This window comes from Cibotium barometz, chromosome 2 (assembly GCF_041138505.1).
Source record: "Cibotium barometz isolate CiBa-2024 chromosome 2, ASM4113850v1, whole genome shotgun sequence".
Lineage (NCBI taxonomy): Eukaryota > Viridiplantae > Streptophyta > Polypodiopsida > Cyatheales > Cibotiaceae > Cibotium > Cibotium barometz.
This window is the reverse complement of record NC_141047.1, coordinates 52104240-52110297: the sequence shown is the minus strand read 5'-3', so window position 1 is coordinate 52110297 and position 6058 is coordinate 52104240.

Here is a 6058-nt window from a genome sequence, read left to right as displayed (position 1 = left end):
AATACAGGCGATGGAAGAAAACAGAAGGTAACTAGGTTCCATTGGATTTGAAAGTATGGCTTACTTCTAGTGAATGCAAGGTCTTTACAGTGACTCCAAAGTGGACATTAAAAGATGTTCGTGCAGCATTGGAATGCATTCTAAGCAAAGAATCAACAAAATTTCTTTTTCATATAAACGAACAGAAAATCGATAAAAGATCAGAGAAATTTTATTGAGCTAATACTCCTATATCAGTAGATGTATTTCTCTCTGTGAAACATTTTGTACTCCCTTTTTTTACAATGTAATGAACATTGTTTTTTACTTTACATGCAGCGACATTTCATCCAAGTAATAGTTTAAAGCATGTCTACAAATGGGATTTATCCACGAAAAGTTAATAATTGGGACATAAAGATTTGTGTACACCGAGTTTTCTTCTTAGGAGTTGCCTCCTTTTCTGTTGCTTTGGGAGTTTTCACCTTAGGAGTTTTGTCCTTTTTTGATGCTTTGGGAGTTTGCTTCTTAGTAGTTGCCTCCTTTTCTGTTGCTTTGGGAGTTTTGTCTTTTTCTGATGCTTTGGGAGTTGCCTCTTTCTCACCTGCCGTTGTTTGTCCCTTTTTTGTTTGCCTCTTGGCTTGCCTCTGTTTTGTTTGCTTCTTGGAGTTGTCTCCTTCTCACTTGGCTTTGTAGCTTTTTTAGGTGACTCCTTTGAGATCTGCTTTTTTGGAGACTTTCCCTTTTGTACCTTTTGTCTTTTAGATGAGAAATACATTTTTTTTTGGAGGTAAGCACAACGTGTCCTTTTTTACCCAAAGAAGATACCTTCTGGTTTGTAGATTTTCTTTTCCTATGAGTAGTGATAGGCACTGATGAGTTAGGATCAGCTAGTATGGCAACATGTAGTTCAAGCATCTTCTTAATGGCTATCACCCTCACATACCAGTTGTATGTATCTGTGGAGAAAGTTGTAGAAAACTACAAAAGAAGAAAGGATTTTTTACTTGAATAATATGGATTATTGACTTAAATAATCCATGATAAAACACAACAAAAAACTTAAATAAAGAACTTACAGGAATTCTTCTAGGTCTAATAAATAGCTCGGTAGTGAGAAACATCCAAGCATTAGCAATGACTCTCCAACCACAACTAGTAGCATCCTTTTGTAAAGGAGTTGGTAGTGAATACATAGTTGGTTCTTTCTCGAAGAGGAGGATGTATTACCTCCAAATGAGCAAGTAATATTTTAAAAAATCTACAAATATCAAATGATAAGCAACATCCATGGGAGAATTTTAAAAAAAGATTCATGAGATAAAATTGGGCTTACAATTTCGACTCTCCATGTTGTCCATATATTGAGTTGAGAAAACAAACTTTTTAAATCTAAGGTTAATGACTATGACACTCTAATGAGAACTACATAATAAAAATAAAATCATATAAGATAATGGAGGATGTGTCGTTAAACAAAAAACAAAAGAAAAAGGCAACACCTTACTCCTCATGATATGGAAAGACTAAGAAGAAAACCTTGTAAAAATTTATAGCCTTCAAAAAATGGCCAAAATGATTTGCTTCTTCCAATTTAATTCTAAAAATGAGAGGATCTACAATAAAAACTTTGTTGTAGTCTTCCTCTGACATGGTACACAATAAAGACCTACAAAATTTCAAACATCAATATAGGAATATCAAGCAAAATATCAAAGGGTATCAAGCTGTGCATAATATTACCTTAAAAGCACAAAAATCACAGTATATGTAATCTCTTTATCCTTCTCAAACAAAAAAATGGTGTCTTCAAGGGAAATTATGAGGTTGTAATTACTTCCATGAAGTCCCACATTAACAATAACTTGCCCTAGAATCTCTTAGAGCTTTTGAATGTTTTCATTCTCTAGCTATAAAATAAAATTTTCATCCTCTCCTTCAGTTTCACCTAGGTCCTTCTCTATGACATCTTCAACTATAACTTCTTCAGTCTGTTTAGGAGCCCTTGTTGGAGGAACATAAAGAATCTCTGCAGCCTTGAGACTTGGAGGCCTGGAGGATCTAGAAGCTTGTCATATCTCCATCTGAGAAGCTTCAGTGTCCTAAAGTCTTTATCCATGAGTGTAACCCTAGGTACATGGCTTGAACAAATGTAGGCATCATATAAAAATTCTATCAAGAAATCCTTAGCAACCTCTTGAATGCATTCAATTGCAATTCTCTGCCATCTGAATCCAAACTTGCTAAGTCTGAAAGAATTACATATCTCTTTTATAAGTCTCAAGAATGGAGCCCTAGGGATAAGATGCTCAATAGACTTATGAGCTCTCCTTATTTCCCTAAAAGCCTTGATCTGGTAGTTGACCCTCCTCTTAACACCCCTACAAGACAACACATGTAAAAAAGGCCCTTGTTTGCCTTTTCCAAAATTTCCAGCTTCAACAAGAGGTTCCTTTGAATCATCCTTTTTTGGATAAGACTTTTTTGCTGTTTTCTTAATCCTTGCCATCTGCTTAAAAAGAAACGATGGTGCAAAGAGATGGTCATTACCTTATGGATAATATACTACCACATAGACATAAAAAGATCATTCTTAACACAAAAATACAAAGAGAAATCCACATGAATATATAAAGATGGATACGCCGCACAAAATGGCTAATCGGGGAGAGGAGAATGACCATTCGTGTGCTATGCAAGAGAGAGTGGTGGATATGGTGCGCAAAATAGATAACTGTGGAGCAAAGAATGACCATTTGCACACCGTGCAAGAGAAAGTGGCTTTCCCAGTGCACAAATATGATGTTGGGCAAAATAAGGAGCAACCTTTGCACACCGTGCAAGAAAGTGGTGAAGAAACATGCAAAATCGGTAAGAGACATGCATACCTTGAGCAGGGGAAATGAGAAGAGAAATCGGTGATCCTTAAGTGGCGAGAGAGAAAATTTGAGTCCAAAAAAACTTCAACAAAAAAAAAAACGAAATGCAAAGATGCTTTTATAGTTTTAAAAAATGCCACGTGGCACCGACCGTTGCATGTGTGCCACGTGATACTAGTTGTTACACCACAAAAATTTATCATGCGTCCATATGCCACATGTCAATTTATCATATGTGCATACGTACACGTGGCAAGGCTATTTATATTCGTGGCCCGCCCCATTTTTTGATTTTTTCTTCAAATAGAATCACCTCCAATATCCGTGGCCTAGCCAACTTTTTCTTCTAATTCCATGTCTGTGCAAACTATCATTCACATCTTTCTAGATCCACTTTTTGAGCTACATACCAGATACAATGTCTTCCATGGCGTGCATGTTAGCCTATTGATATTTTCAAAGAGTTCTTTTGCACTTTGTTCTGGATAGTTTGTACACCCATTTGCAAAGCTCTCTTTTTCCAAGGTAATTTATTTATTTGTTCCACATTCCATCCTTGATTTGGGAGATGGAGGATGTGGACATTGGAGAAATAGAGTTAATGAATGTAGAGGAGACACCAACTGAGAAACTTTTTGATCTTTTGCACTGAGCTGGTCACCATGGCTCTTTTGATGATGTGAGGTTTATGTTCAATGGTTCTTTTGACTTAAGCAATGTTTGAGCCTCTTCTATGCCATTTGTGAAAGATGAATGGATCACTTTCAGAAAGCTTATAGGTGATGAACAAGTTCCTAAGAATAACCTTTTATTTGTGCACTCCCACTTTCTTGCTTAACAACATCTGAGAGAGAAAGAGATTTTCTACCAGGGAGAGTGTGCTTCCACTTAGCCTGAAGACTATCTTTTCTAATTCCAAGGAGAGTGTGCTTCCACCTAGCCTGCAGACTATCTTTTCTGATGGTTGTCTGTTCCACCAGTGGGAAGAAGTGCTCATTTCTAGAGTATAATGCTACTTTTCTATGCTTCCTTTCTCTTCATGAAGATTCTATAGATCCTGTAGCTGTAAATGAGAAAGAAAGTGATAAATATCTTGTGTTGGGTGAAGTGGAGGACGATCTTGAAGTTGAAGAGCTACTGGAGATAGAGGTTGAGAAAGAAATGTTACTTTCTCCCCTCAAAGAACTAAATGAAGTTCCCTTTGTAGAGGAGGAAAGCAATGTGGAGATTCCCCTATAGATTCAATTACCTTGCCTGCATTGCCTTGCTATCCTTTGGAGGGGCATGATTTTGTATTGATCAATGACATACAAAAATTGATGAACCTTAGGGAGGATTATTGCCTTGGAATTATTGCAGAGGCATGTGATGAAGAGGAAGGTTTTATTGATGATTTAGAAGATGAGTTCTTAATTCTTGATATAAAGAGATTGTCAACTTCATTAAGGGAAAGGATGCACTTAAATTGTGCTTACAAAGGTCTTTGGAGTACCAACCACCTACATAAAATGAATTTTTGGATATACAAGAAAGACTTGGTATCTTAGGAATGGGAAGAGACTTGAATATCCCCAAAGCCTCAGGAGTCCATTTAATAGACCCTCAAGAGGATTATTCAAGTGGCTCAATCAACCTATGGGATGAGAAAAAAGTCCAACAAGATAAGGCAACAAAGGTAAGTTATCTTGTATTTTTCCCTTGCATTCATAATAGTTGTAGTTTAGTTATTTAATTTTCTTTTTTTGCAAGTCGATCTGGAGGAAAAAGGCTTAAAGTTGGAAAGGATTCTTCCCTTGCTCAGTTTCTTCCAAAGCTCAAAAAAAAATATCTTCAAGAGTTTATCATGTAAGGTTTTCAAATGATCATGATATTCCTCTTCTTGCATTCAAAACTTTATCAAGATACACAGGATATGCTTATGTTCCAATGAATAGAGAGAAAGTTCTTCTTCTTGAGAAAGGACCTGCCACATTAGGTTTTTTGGATACAAACCAGGATTTTGGGGATGTAGAGCATCCTATTTTCTTTGTTTCTCAACATATATTTTGGGATAAAATACCAGGGTTGATGCTACCTTAGAGGGGTATCAAAAGTCAAAGTTTTTGAGGTATAAAGGTAAGGTAGAAGAGAAAAAATGTATTGAAGGTGGTGAAAATAGTACCAAAAAAAGAAAAAGGAAGCTTCTTAATTCATAAGATTCATAAGCCGTGGAAAAAGCTTTTTGGTTTATAAGCCTTGGGACAGTGATTCCAAGCAGATATGCATATACTAATATATTTACTCATATATGTGTTACATGCAAATATCATTCTGAACTTCTTCAGTGTTTTGATGGCTCTCTCTCTCTTTTAGTCTTCGAATCTACTTTTTGTAAAATGTATCGAACATCTCACAAAATGAATTTGCTTTTGTTGTTCCACCACCATGAGGAGTTGTCCTAAAGTACCGTGTGCATGATTGATAATAAGATTTTTCCATTCCTTGTGTATTCCATATTGCAAGTGGTCCATAGGTCTCCACAAAAAGTACAATGTGGTTCAACAGGATATGCTGCAAGATGAAACATACGGTCTTATGGTAGTTATTTGACATTTTATTATTTGTGTCATGTAAAATAAAAGGTTGTTAACATTAGTTATTGTGGCTTACCAGATAACAGGTAATATCCTTTTTTGTCCATGCTTTCACAATGGAGTTTACAAGAGCTTTGATAGCCTCTTTAAATTTTTTTGTATAATCTCCTTCATCTTTAGATTGTCGGAGAAGCTTGACAAAGGTATTTAAATGCACCTATACTTCCATTCTATTTGTGGCCATTGTTGGATCACTTGCCTGATTTGTTGTGCATTAACATAACTCTTTCCAGCACTCCCAAACTACATTTAATTGTTTACCTTCAAGGTTAGACAAGAACCTCCTTGCCTTCACTCCACCCATTGAGACATCAGCTTTTACATCACCAGTTTCTCTTGACTACTTTAAGTATTTCTTAAACTCCACATGACCTCCATGGAAACCCATCTTTGATAACAAAGCCTCACATTTTTCTATGCATGCCATCAGACAATTCAATTAATCCAGGACCTTCCTTGATTTGGATCGAATAAGCATAGTCTAAGTGAAGTCGGATTAGTTTATTTATTATTCTCAGCTCTGCATGTAAAGTACATATGTGAACCCTTTCAAGGTTAATAGAGGTA